General features: G+C 43.0%; 1 protein-coding gene across 2 annotated transcripts in view; it reads left to right on the top strand.

Annotated features, from left to right (window-relative positions):
- Nucleotides 1-57, top strand: part of LOC117419804 (zinc finger protein AEBP2-like) — a 45,632-nt gene extending 45,575 nt beyond the window's left edge. For both annotated transcript variants that reach the window (XM_034032950.3, XM_034032948.3), the window contains one exon: nucleotides 1-57. This exon is cut by the window's left edge and continues 1,268 nt beyond it. The gene's annotated coding sequence lies outside the window, so the exon portion shown is untranslated.
- Nucleotides 58-11,410: the final 11,353 nt, after the last annotated feature.

Genomic DNA, 11,410 nt, shown 5'->3' with positions numbered 1-11,410 from the left:
CAGCTATGTTTTTGTAATAAAACATTGAAATGGAGAAAGCCGTGTGCATTTGATTATCCTTTTTGTCAACGTCGCTGGGGAAAACTTGTCTAAACCTGAATCATTTACATCTCCCTTGATATTTGTCTGATTTGACTGCCAAATTTACAGATTCCTGTTTACGAGGAATAAATGCCTCCTTGAGAATTAAGCAAACCTCTGGAAGCATTGTCTGTCATGGCCAGTTCAATAAACCTCTACATAATTGAAGTGATAAAATTTCAGGCTAGAAACTAGAAGTGCACCTGCAGAGATGATCATGTGATTGGCAGGTTAAAAAATGTGATTGGCAACCCTCTCCAAAATTTGAGCACAAATTGGACTAGGCATTGAACTCCCCGTTTCAGGCCAGCCTTCAGTCAGTGGCAGCTACACTTCACAATTGAAGCCTGGTGACCTTAACCCTGCTTCTCTCTGCAGCCTGTGCCTTGCCTCTCAGTTTACCCCCTGCTCCTCAACCTCCACTTCATTTTTTTCTGGTGTATACAATTGTTTGATATCCAGATCTAGTCTGTTGTAACAGAAGCCAGTAATGGTTAAGAACTGCTTTAAGGATAGCAAGCCACTTAAAAAATATAACATGTTTAAGTAACTTGTCATGACTATGCAGTTAAATATCTGGTATAGGCCTTGGAAGAAACTACTTGTACCTCTTGGAAAAAGTAGATTTGCACTTGCTTCATAATAGGGCTCTTGAGACCTATTCTCTTTACTGGCAGATTCCATTTTTGGGTGGATTTTCAAGAGGGGTGCAGGTCACCCCTGAGTGTTGAATGGCAAGAATGATTGCTTCTGTAATGCTTTAAGCAGGCAAGAGCAATATACTGCTTTAGGTAACTACAGGATCATTTACATATTTTGAGAGGAAATTTACTCCCAGAATTTATGATTAAAAATAAGCATTCTCAGAATTTCTATGATGTTTTTCAATCGCTTTGCGTATTCTCTGCCCTTCCCTGCATCCATACACGTCAATGACCTGCTTATTTACCTGTTAATTGCTGTCAAATGTAACCCATGGTTGATATCCTGAGGACGTCACGTCCCCGTGTTCCTGGAGCCGCTCACGTCACAGCAAGCATGTAATTGTTGGGCTCCTCTTTTATCTCCCACCTAAAGAGCATCAACGCACTGTTTAAAGGGCCATTACAGCATGTCTTCTGTGAATGAAAGGAAAACTGCAGTACGACTAAAAGTGCAATAAGCAGACCTAGTCCTCACACAAAGAAGATCACATTAAGAATGATGCTGCCTTTCAAGCAACCCCTCTGTGAATGCTGACGTGGAATTGCAGAATGACTACTGAATATTGCATCAGCCAGTCAGGCAGGCCATGTATATAAACACTGGTGCACAACACTAGTGTCTTTTTCAGTTCAGGTTTTCTCTTCGCAGTGATAGAGAGCTGCGATTTTTGTTTTTAGTTAAATATATATGTGAAGCTAGTGTTTCTGAATCAAACCAGCCGATTGACTTTGTTAGAACTAATGTATTTAAGAAAATCTTTTTTAAAACACAAGGGCTCCTTGCAAGTATGCAGTCGTTTGTGGGTGGACTTTATAAACGCACATTAAGTATATATGCTGCCATCTGATTTATACCAAACTGGATTATTTGGGGGGGGGGGTTATATATATACACACACACACACACACACACTCTAGGATCTCCGTATACAGATAAGGAAATACAGTGCAGCGTTGATAGCCTGAAAAAGGGGGGAGGAGGAGGAGTGTCTGTGAGCTTGTCAGACACAACAGCTAGAGTGAGCGAGTGACAGCAGCGACACAGATGTCCATGTATATTCCTGGGAAAGTTAGTGATTCTCCCCAAACTACTGTTGTTTATTTCAGCTTCTGAAGAATAAATTACCTTCAACTGACGAACTGAGTGCTTTCATTTTACATACACAATACAAAGTATTCCACGATTTAAATATTCAGTTCCAATTGCCATCTCAGTTATTATACAGAAAATAACGTGTACCATATTCAAGCAACGTAATATGGGTGTGTAGGGAAATAAGGGTTACATGAGCAGAAGTTCTTTGACGCAGTTGCCCCTCTCCCATCCTTGTAACCCCTTGCCAGTTGTCTTTTGTGAAGCTTAAAAAGCCTTGTAGGTCTTTGCTGCAGCACACAGAGTGACACACATCAGTCCTGACAGCCATCAATGTTTAATCGTGGCACACTCGCTGCACCCGTATGCCAGCGGCACCTGCCCCAGGACTCCTGCCGCTTGGGGCACACTCCTTGGGAAATGCATTTACTAATCGTGTAAAGTGCAGTTCATGTGTCTGAATATACAGTTTAGAAAGGGTAATTCATAATTATTATTATTATTATTATTTATTTCTTAGCAGACACCCTTATCCACGGCGACTTACAATTGTTACAAGATATCACATTATACATTATTTCACATTATACAGATATCACATTATTTTACATACAATTACCCATTTATACAGTTGGGTTTTTACTGGAGCAATCTAGGTAAAGTACCTTGCTCAAGGGTACAACAGCAGTGTCCCCCACTGGGGATTGAACCCACAACCCTCCGGTCAAGAGTCCAGAGCCCTAACCACTACTCCACACTGCTGCCCAGCACACCACAGAGTAAGTACACTAAAAAGAAAGAACCGTAGCATTGAAGAATTACAGGACAAAACAATGGGCTTCTGTTCCCGCAGACAATCAGCCATTGAACAGTTTAAAGTAAAATATGGTTTGATATCTACAATTTAATAATAATATTTTAGGTGAATGTTCACTGACATCACTCAGTGCTCACCAATACTGCCTTACAGCAGTTGTCATGTTTAGGAAACTCATTAAAAAAATGTGACCCTTATGCGCTGATCATGTCAATCCTCCCCTTTTGTCTGTCTTGATGTTTTACGTTGTGAACACGATAACTCCAAGCCTCCTATAGACGTTTCGGATTGCATTTGGCTATCATCCGATAAACTCGCAATTGTATACGTATTTTCTTTCAGGTATGAGATTATTGGGTGATAATGACCCTTAGGTCCCTCTGCATACACTATGTATCCAAGACACATACTGTATTGCATATGTGTGGTGAAAACAAAGCTGTTTCCTGCTTTAAAACTCACTTGTAAGTGAAGAATCCAAGTCTTGGTGCAAGCAGACCCCACGATTGTGCTGGAAACTCCCAGGTTTCATGTGGGAATTCTTGTTGGATGGAAACATGGTAAACGTCCTGGTCTCGACTCCTCTCCAGATTACCATTCAATACAAAGACACTGATGCAGACATTTACAGCTCAGAGTAATCAACTCAGACAGATAGGATGGAGCTGTGCCTGAGAAGCAGTGGAAAAACCAAACTCATTAAAAAAATGGATTTGTCTGTACGAGGTTGGGGTTGTAACGAGTCTGGAGGTATGTAATCTATAACACACACACAGCCACACTGAGGATCAGCACTGCTGTCTGGAGGTCTGTAATCTATAACACACACACAGCCACACTGAGGATCAGCACTGCTGTCTGGAGGTCTGTAATCTATAACACACACACAGCCACACTGAGGATCAGCACTGCTGTCTGGAGGTCTGTAATCTATAACATACACACAGCCACACTGAGGATCAGCACTGCTGTCTGGAGGTCTGTAATCTATAACACACACACAGCCACACTGAGGATCAGCACTGCTGTCTGGAGGTCTGTAATCTATAACACACACACAGCCACACTGAAGATCAGCACTGCTGTCTGGAGGTCTGTAATCTATAACACACACACAGCCACACTGAGGATCAGCACTGCTGTCTGGAGGTCTGTAATCTATAACACACACACAGCCACACTGAGGATCAGCACTGCTGTCTGGAGGTCTGTAATCTATAACACACACACAGCCACACTGAGGATCAGCACTGCTGTCTGGAGGTCTGTAATCTATAACATACACACAGCCACACTGAGGATCAGCACTGCTGTCTGGAGGTCTGTAATCTATAACACACACAGCCACACTGAGGATCAGCACTGCTGTCTGGAGGTCTGTAATCTATAACACACACACAGCCACACTGAGGATCAGCACTGCTGTCTGGAGGTCTGTAATCTATAACACACACACAGCCACACTGAGGATCAGCACTGCTGTCTGGAGGTCTGTAATCTATAACACCCACACAGACACACTGAGGATCAGCACTGCTGTCTGGAGGTCTGTAATCTATAACACACACACAGCCACACTGAGGATCAGCACTGCTGTCTGGAGGTCTGTAATCTATAACACACACACACACAGCCACACTGAGGATCAGCACTGCTGTCTGGAGGTCTGTAATCTATAACACACACAGCCACACTGAGGATCAGCACTGCTGTCTGGAGGTCTGTAATCTATAACACAAACACAGCCACACTGAGGATCAGCACTGCTGTCTGGAGGTCTGTAATCTATAACACACACACACAGCCACACTGAGGATCAGCACTGCTGTCTGGAGGTCTGTAATCTATAACACACACACAGACACACTGAGGATCAGCACTGCTGTCTGGAGGTCTGTAATCTATAACACACACATACACTGAGGATCAGCACTGCTGTCTGGAGGTCTGTAATTTATAACACACACACACACACTGAGGATCAGCACTGCTGTCTGGAGGTCTGTAATCTATAACACCCACACAGACACACTGAGGATCAGCACTGCTGTCTGGAGGTCTGTAATCTATAACACACACACACACTGAGGATCAGCACTGCTGTCTGGAGGTCTGTAATTTATAACACACACACAGACACACTGAGGATCAGCACTGCTGTCTGGAGGTCTGTAATCTATAACACACACACAGCCACACTGAGGATCAACACTGCTGTCTGGAGGTCTGTAATCTATAACACACACACAGCCACACTGAGGATCAGCACTGCTGTCTGGAGGTCTGTAATCTATAACACACACAGACACACTGAGGATCAGCACTGCTGTCTGGAGGTCTGTAATCTATAACACACACACACACTGAGGATCAGCACTGCTGTCTGGAGGTCTGTAATCTATAACACCCACACAGACACACTGAGGATCAGCACTGCTGTCTGGAGGTCTGTAATCTATAACACCCACACAGACACACTGAGGATCAGCACTGCTGTCTGGAGGTCTGTAATTTATAACACACACACAGACACACTGAGGATCAGCACTGCTGTCTGGAGGTCTGTAATCTATAACACACACACAGACACACTGAGGATCAGCACTGCTGTCTGGAGGTCTGTAATCTATAACACACACACAGCCACACTGAGGATCAGCACTGCTGTCTGGAGGTCTGTAATCTATAACACACACACAGCCACACTGAGGATCAGCACTGCTGTCTGGAGGTCTGTAATCTATAACACACACACACACACACACACACACACACACACTGAGGATCAGCACTGCTGTCTGGTCCAGCACCTTTTCAGGGTTACAATAAAATAACTTTTAACAGAGCATTCTAAGACCACGTGTGTGTGTGTGTGTGTGTGTGTTCTGTTCAGAACATTCTGACACCGCGTGTGTGTGTGTGTGTGTTCTGTTCAGAACATTCTGAGACCGTGTGTGTGTGTGTGTGCGTTCTGTTCAGAACATTCTAAGACCGCGTGTGTGTGTGTTCTGTTCAGAACATTCTGAGACCGCGTGTGTGTGTGTTCTGTTCAGAACATTCTGAGACCGCGTGTGTGTGTGTTCTGTTCAGAACATTCTAAGACCGCGTGTGTGTGTTCTGTTCAGAACATTCTGAGACCGCGTGTGAGTGTGTGTGTGTGTGTGTTCTGTTCAGAACATTCTGAGACCACGTGTGAGTGTGTGTGTGTTCTCCAGCTGGAATGCTGTGTTTAAAATATCCTGTGTTCATTCACAGCTCTGTTTATTTGACTTCCAGAGTCCTGTGCATATGGGAGCCATTTGATGAACAGATTTGTCAGCATGTCGTGAAGCGGTTCATAACTAATGCCTGAGAGAGAAGGAGAAAGGTGGACAGAATCTGGATTTAAAGGCTGCTGCTTTTAAGTAAACAGACATTATAGGAGATTAAATTAAATACAATAGGAAAAAAATCACGTTGGGACCAAAATGCACTGCAGATATAGGATTTTTCTTTTTTGTGTAAGCATCTATTTGAACCAATTATTTTGAAATACAAATTAATTCCATGAACAGGTTTTGTATATTTTAAAATATTTCTGTACGGGTTCACTTGGTCACCAACCTGGCATATTGTGCTACTGATCAAAGTTGTAGACACATGACATGCTTAACACATTAATTATTATTACGAAAAGGTTCAAATGGGATTGTTGATAGTTAGTTAATTGTTAAAATGATCACTTTTCGTGAAGGCAGTGAATGTGCCCTTTAAGAGTAAGTAGCTTCAAACTATATTATTATTGTTAGTATCATTATTATGATGTCCTGTTCCATTGCAATTACTTAAATACTGTAATGGTTTTTTTTTGTTTGTTTTTATACATATTTTATAAGTCTGTGTTAAGGGGCTTTCCCCCGAGTTCAAAAGCTACTCCACTTCTAGTTGTCTGTCAAATACCTGTAAGATTGACATTGGCTAAATTGGCCAAAGTATCTTTACAGTGATCTGCCACTTTGGGTCAGGTTTGCTTTTATTTTTCTTGCAATACACCACTGTGGCTGATCTAGCCTACATTACACGTCTGTGGCAACTAGACCTGAAGAGCAGCTCTTGAACTCGGGTGAAAGCAGCTTAACGCTGATTCAACAATAACACTGCTGCCCAGTGTCCAATAGATTTGACACTGAGGACACAGGCATTACATTGGTATGGGAACATACCCTGGGCAGTAAAGGGATAAAGCTCATTTTAAGCTGCTAATTTGAAAGGACAGGAAGTGTACCTTTAAAATGTAATAAGGCATTACAGTGCTGTGGACAATAGGGTCCATAGTTTCCGTGTGATTAATATCTGGCAAGCTCTGTACTGGATTATTTGAGGATGCAAGATCCTTGGTAATTTGGTAATAAATCAATCCAGGGGCGGTCAGTCAGTTCTGCTAAATGGTCACCACACTTTCGGTCTGTTTGTTTGCTTCCAGCTACTCTGAGGTTTTGACCAATGCATTCTGGCAGGTACTAGTATTAATGCAGCTTCTCTTCGAAAAGATATTTGGATTCATTCCATCTTCGAATTGTAGAACTCTCTTATTATTTAAATATGCTGCTCTCTGAGTACTTCACTGAGTTCTTGTGCTGGAACTGGCTTGGCAGCTGGATTCTGGGGTTATTTTTCTGTAGCCACAGCAATAATATTGTCTGTCCAATGAGCATGTCAAGTGTACATTCTTTATGGAATGAATGTTTCATGATCAGCGTGGTGCAAGGGATCTGATATTCAGTTCAAGTTGTTGTGGATCTTCTCCTAGCGGCCGGTGAGTTAATGATACTGATATCAGCGTAAGACACGCACTTACATATGCTGGCATGCAACACACCTTGCAGCGAATCCTCGGTCGCGGTTACAAGCCCAGCGTTGAAACTCCCTGAGCCCAGGTGGATGCGCACTTGTGTTCACGCTAGAGGATGAGCAATTGCTGCAATGCTTCCTAAGTTTTGTTGATAGCAGCCCTGTTATAATGGAGTTGTGTTGCTCCATCCACAACTCAAACGCAGTAGCCGGGCCAGTTTAGCAGCTCCAGCTTCAGCACTGCTGTCTCTCTGCACTCTCTAGCCTCTTCCACTCTGCTCTTTGAAAGTGAACACTACTTATGTAACCTAGTTACATTTATGGATCAATCTTTGATGTTGACTTTTGACATTAGGAACTGTGGCAAAATCATTCTCCTGATAAATTACATGTGTTTGTTATATAAAAAACAAACAAACGAAAGGTCACTGTTCAGAGAAAGAGGACTTCCTCCAGTGCTTGTCTCAGCCCTCTCAAAGCCAGCACATTTTCCCACGTCACAAAGGAAATAGGTTTTATATTTACAAGAGAGAGTTATTTTTTTCAAATTTTCTTAGTTATTTTTAGTCTCCATACCTTTTTGTATGATGTTCTAATGACAATTTTATGATCATTCAGTTTTTTACGGTGCTTTCAAGAGCTGCACTTTAGTTTTAGGTGTAATCACCAGCCAAAGTGTCTTTATACAAGAACAGTGGTTTGAGCATAAACACGGTACACTGGACAGCCAGGGAACAGCCTTCAACCTGGAGAGTATGTGTGCTTGAACACACAAGCCTTAGCGATGCAACCCAGTTCTGTGCCGACGATGCTACTTCTGTGCCTTATCAATTCATTTGGGGTTTTAACACACAAATGGAGCTGATCTGCCAGCCCTCTGGACCTCATATGCATTTATTTTTCCGAGAGCCAAGAAAAGATGGAGGGATTCAAATAATAACATACTGTATTATTATTATGTCTGTCAGTCTGAAAGGATCAGTGTTGCTTCTGTTATGGCTCCCTGCTTCACTGTGTGGATGTGTGTGGCAGAGACACTTCCACATGCATCCTGAGACTGGTGTTAGGGACAAGGGATGACATTGAGGTCTCTGCTCCCTAGATGCAGAATTAGTGAAGACAGCAAAGCTGGTGAGCTGAATGCAGATCATTCATTGTCATCTGAGATTCACCAGTCATGCATTTGCGAGTATGCTTCATTAAAGTGAGCGGTCAGTGCCTGTTTTTGCATGTTTTGCAAACAGTAGTATTAAAAGATACTTCGGGGGCAGATTCAAGCACAGAATACAGCAGCATTATTCACTTGTTCTATGGATCTATTCTAAAAAACATATGAACATATGATAATGTATGAATGAATAGAGGAGGTAATTCCCTTCTTAAAGCACATTGATATAAAAACATTGTCAAGTCAGATCTTTAAGGATCCCAATGACTCCACAGCAACAACATGGCTTGGTAACCCATCTCATACCCTCAGCACTCTCTGTGTTAAGAACTGTCTCCTACCCACTGTCTTAAGTCTGTCTGTGTCCTCTGGTCCTGGTTTCTGTGCTGTGCTTGAAGTATCGGCTAGGGTTAACTAGAATGCCAGTCATTAGGCGAAGAAGGAAAGAAGACTTTGAAGGGGTGGGGACAATTTCATTTTCCAGATAAATTGACCAAGGAAGTGCAAACAGAGCTTTCTTTTATCCTAGCATAGTACCACATATAATTTTCTTGAAATGCTATGTGCTTCTTTCAAAACTGCACATGACACCTGGTGCAAGGGCAATCTCGTGTAGGTTTCTGCTGCCGCGCAAACTCAACTTTTAGCCTGAATCCCAGCTTTTCCACCAAAGGGGGGAATCCATTCCTCAGGAGAGGAAGCCCACATTAGCTAATCAGCCAGCATTGTGACGTCTTTCTACACAACCACAATGCCCCTGTTCCCACAGCTCCATTACTGTGAAGGAAACAGGGCTGTGAGAATCATTTTCATGCATATTTATATATCGCAGATTCAATTTACATTGTGGCTATTAACATTGTGTTTTTTTCCAATTTTCTTTCCATTAGACTTTTTTATATTTTCCAAGGTTTAGATCAATATTTCTCACCAGCTTTCGCCTTGCGTTGTCTTAGAACTATACTATATATGCACGTGTTTAAAATGTCATATCCTTTGTTTTTTTTTCTATCCCCTTACCTTTTTATGATGTTTGCAATCAGTCTTTTTTGTGTTTTATTTTAGATGTCTGCATGAAGGTAACCAAGATAAAGAGCAGCACAATATGTGCAATAAAAACTACTGAGCATTATTGCAAACATAGCAAAAAGGCATTGCTTCAGCAGGTGGTTAATGGAGATGATATGCAACATTTACATATCATCAACAATCTACCTTTTGCCATGCTAGGGCAAACATACCCAAGAGGTCATATTTGCATGACAAAAACAAACAAGAAAAGGATGAATGCATTATGCACTGTACAAAGTAGAGCACTGTTTCCAGACAGGGCAAGAGTATTGCAAGCTTCACAACCAGGATCCAGGGTTCCCTAGTGGCGTACCTGGTAAAGGCACTTCTACATGGAGTGTGTAACGCTGGGCAGACTGCTTTGAAGTTGATCCAGACATCAAGGCAGTGTAGAGAGTCCAGACAGGGATTGTGTGTACAAGCACAGAGCACATTAGTAGTCAAATACTTTAGACCAGGATTTCCCAATCCTAGTCCTGGGGACCCACTGTGTCTGCTGGTTTTTATTCCAGCTGAGTTCTCAATTACTTAATGAAACCATTCATTGAACTTATTTGCTCAATTGGACCTTTTTACTTGTGTTCAGCTCTTAAACAGTTGCAGATTTCAAGTTAGCTGTAACATTTTATAAGTAACTTGAACTCTGCAACTGTTTAAGAGCTGAAAACAAGTGAAAAGGTCTAATTAAACAAATTAGCGGTTCAATTAAGGGTCTAGTTAAGAATATGAGAGCTGTGTGGAGGAGATCGTGCCCCAGAACTGGGGATCATAGCAGAGGAACATTGTGGGACCAGGCCTCTCCCTGTAAGTGTCCGCCGGCCGGAGGAGAGGGCTGGTGTCAACGCTGGGGTTGCCCCCAGTGATGAGATAACCCACAGCCTAGCTGATCCTCTGCCAGATACTGTAGCCGTGACCGAAAAAGAAGATTCTGAAGAGGAATTGTTGATATCAGCAGAAGAAAATGAAGGAGGGCTGTCAGATAATCCTCAGTAATGATGGATGAGAATGAATCTACTCAAAGCCTGGCAAGTGGTTAAAGTAAAAAGACAAGAGGAATTTTTAACCACAAGCTCACTGCTGGTAGAGCTACTGCTCTTCAATCCTTTGTTCCCTGTGGAAAGTCTCCACTCCGGGGCGCTGTGCTATGTGTTCATGGCTAAAGGAATCACCAAACTAAAACATCTGCTGCTGGTGACTGCTGGGTAGCGGAGAGATGTGGAGAGCCTGGCCAGGCAGCTGGGGGTCCATTCCCTCTGAGTACTGGAGAGAGTTTTAAATGAACTCAGAGAATCTTTCTCTCCTAGGGTGAGAGAGGTGCTGGGTTTTTGATATCTCCTGCTATACCTGAGGAGTTGGAGGGGAGATGGTGCAGTACTGACACACAGGAGGGGAGATGGTGCAGTGCTGGCACACTGGAGGGGAGATGGTGCAGTACTGACACACAGGAGGGGAGATGGTGCAGTGCTGACACACTGGAGGGGAGATGGTGCAGTGCTGACACACAGGAGGGGAGATGGTGCAGTGCTGGCACACTGGAGGGGAGATGGTGCAGTACTGACACGCAGGAGGGGAGATGGTGCAGTGCTGACACACTGGAGGGGAGTTGGTGCAGTGCTGACACACTGGAGGGGAGATGGTGCAGTGCT

The sequence above is a fragment of the Acipenser ruthenus genome, chromosome 14 (assembly GCF_902713425.1).
Source record: "Acipenser ruthenus chromosome 14, fAciRut3.2 maternal haplotype, whole genome shotgun sequence".
Lineage (NCBI taxonomy): Eukaryota > Metazoa > Chordata > Actinopteri > Acipenseriformes > Acipenseridae > Acipenser > Acipenser ruthenus.
The sequence above is the reverse complement of the archived record's forward strand: the minus strand, read 5'-3'. Positions and strand labels throughout refer to the sequence as shown.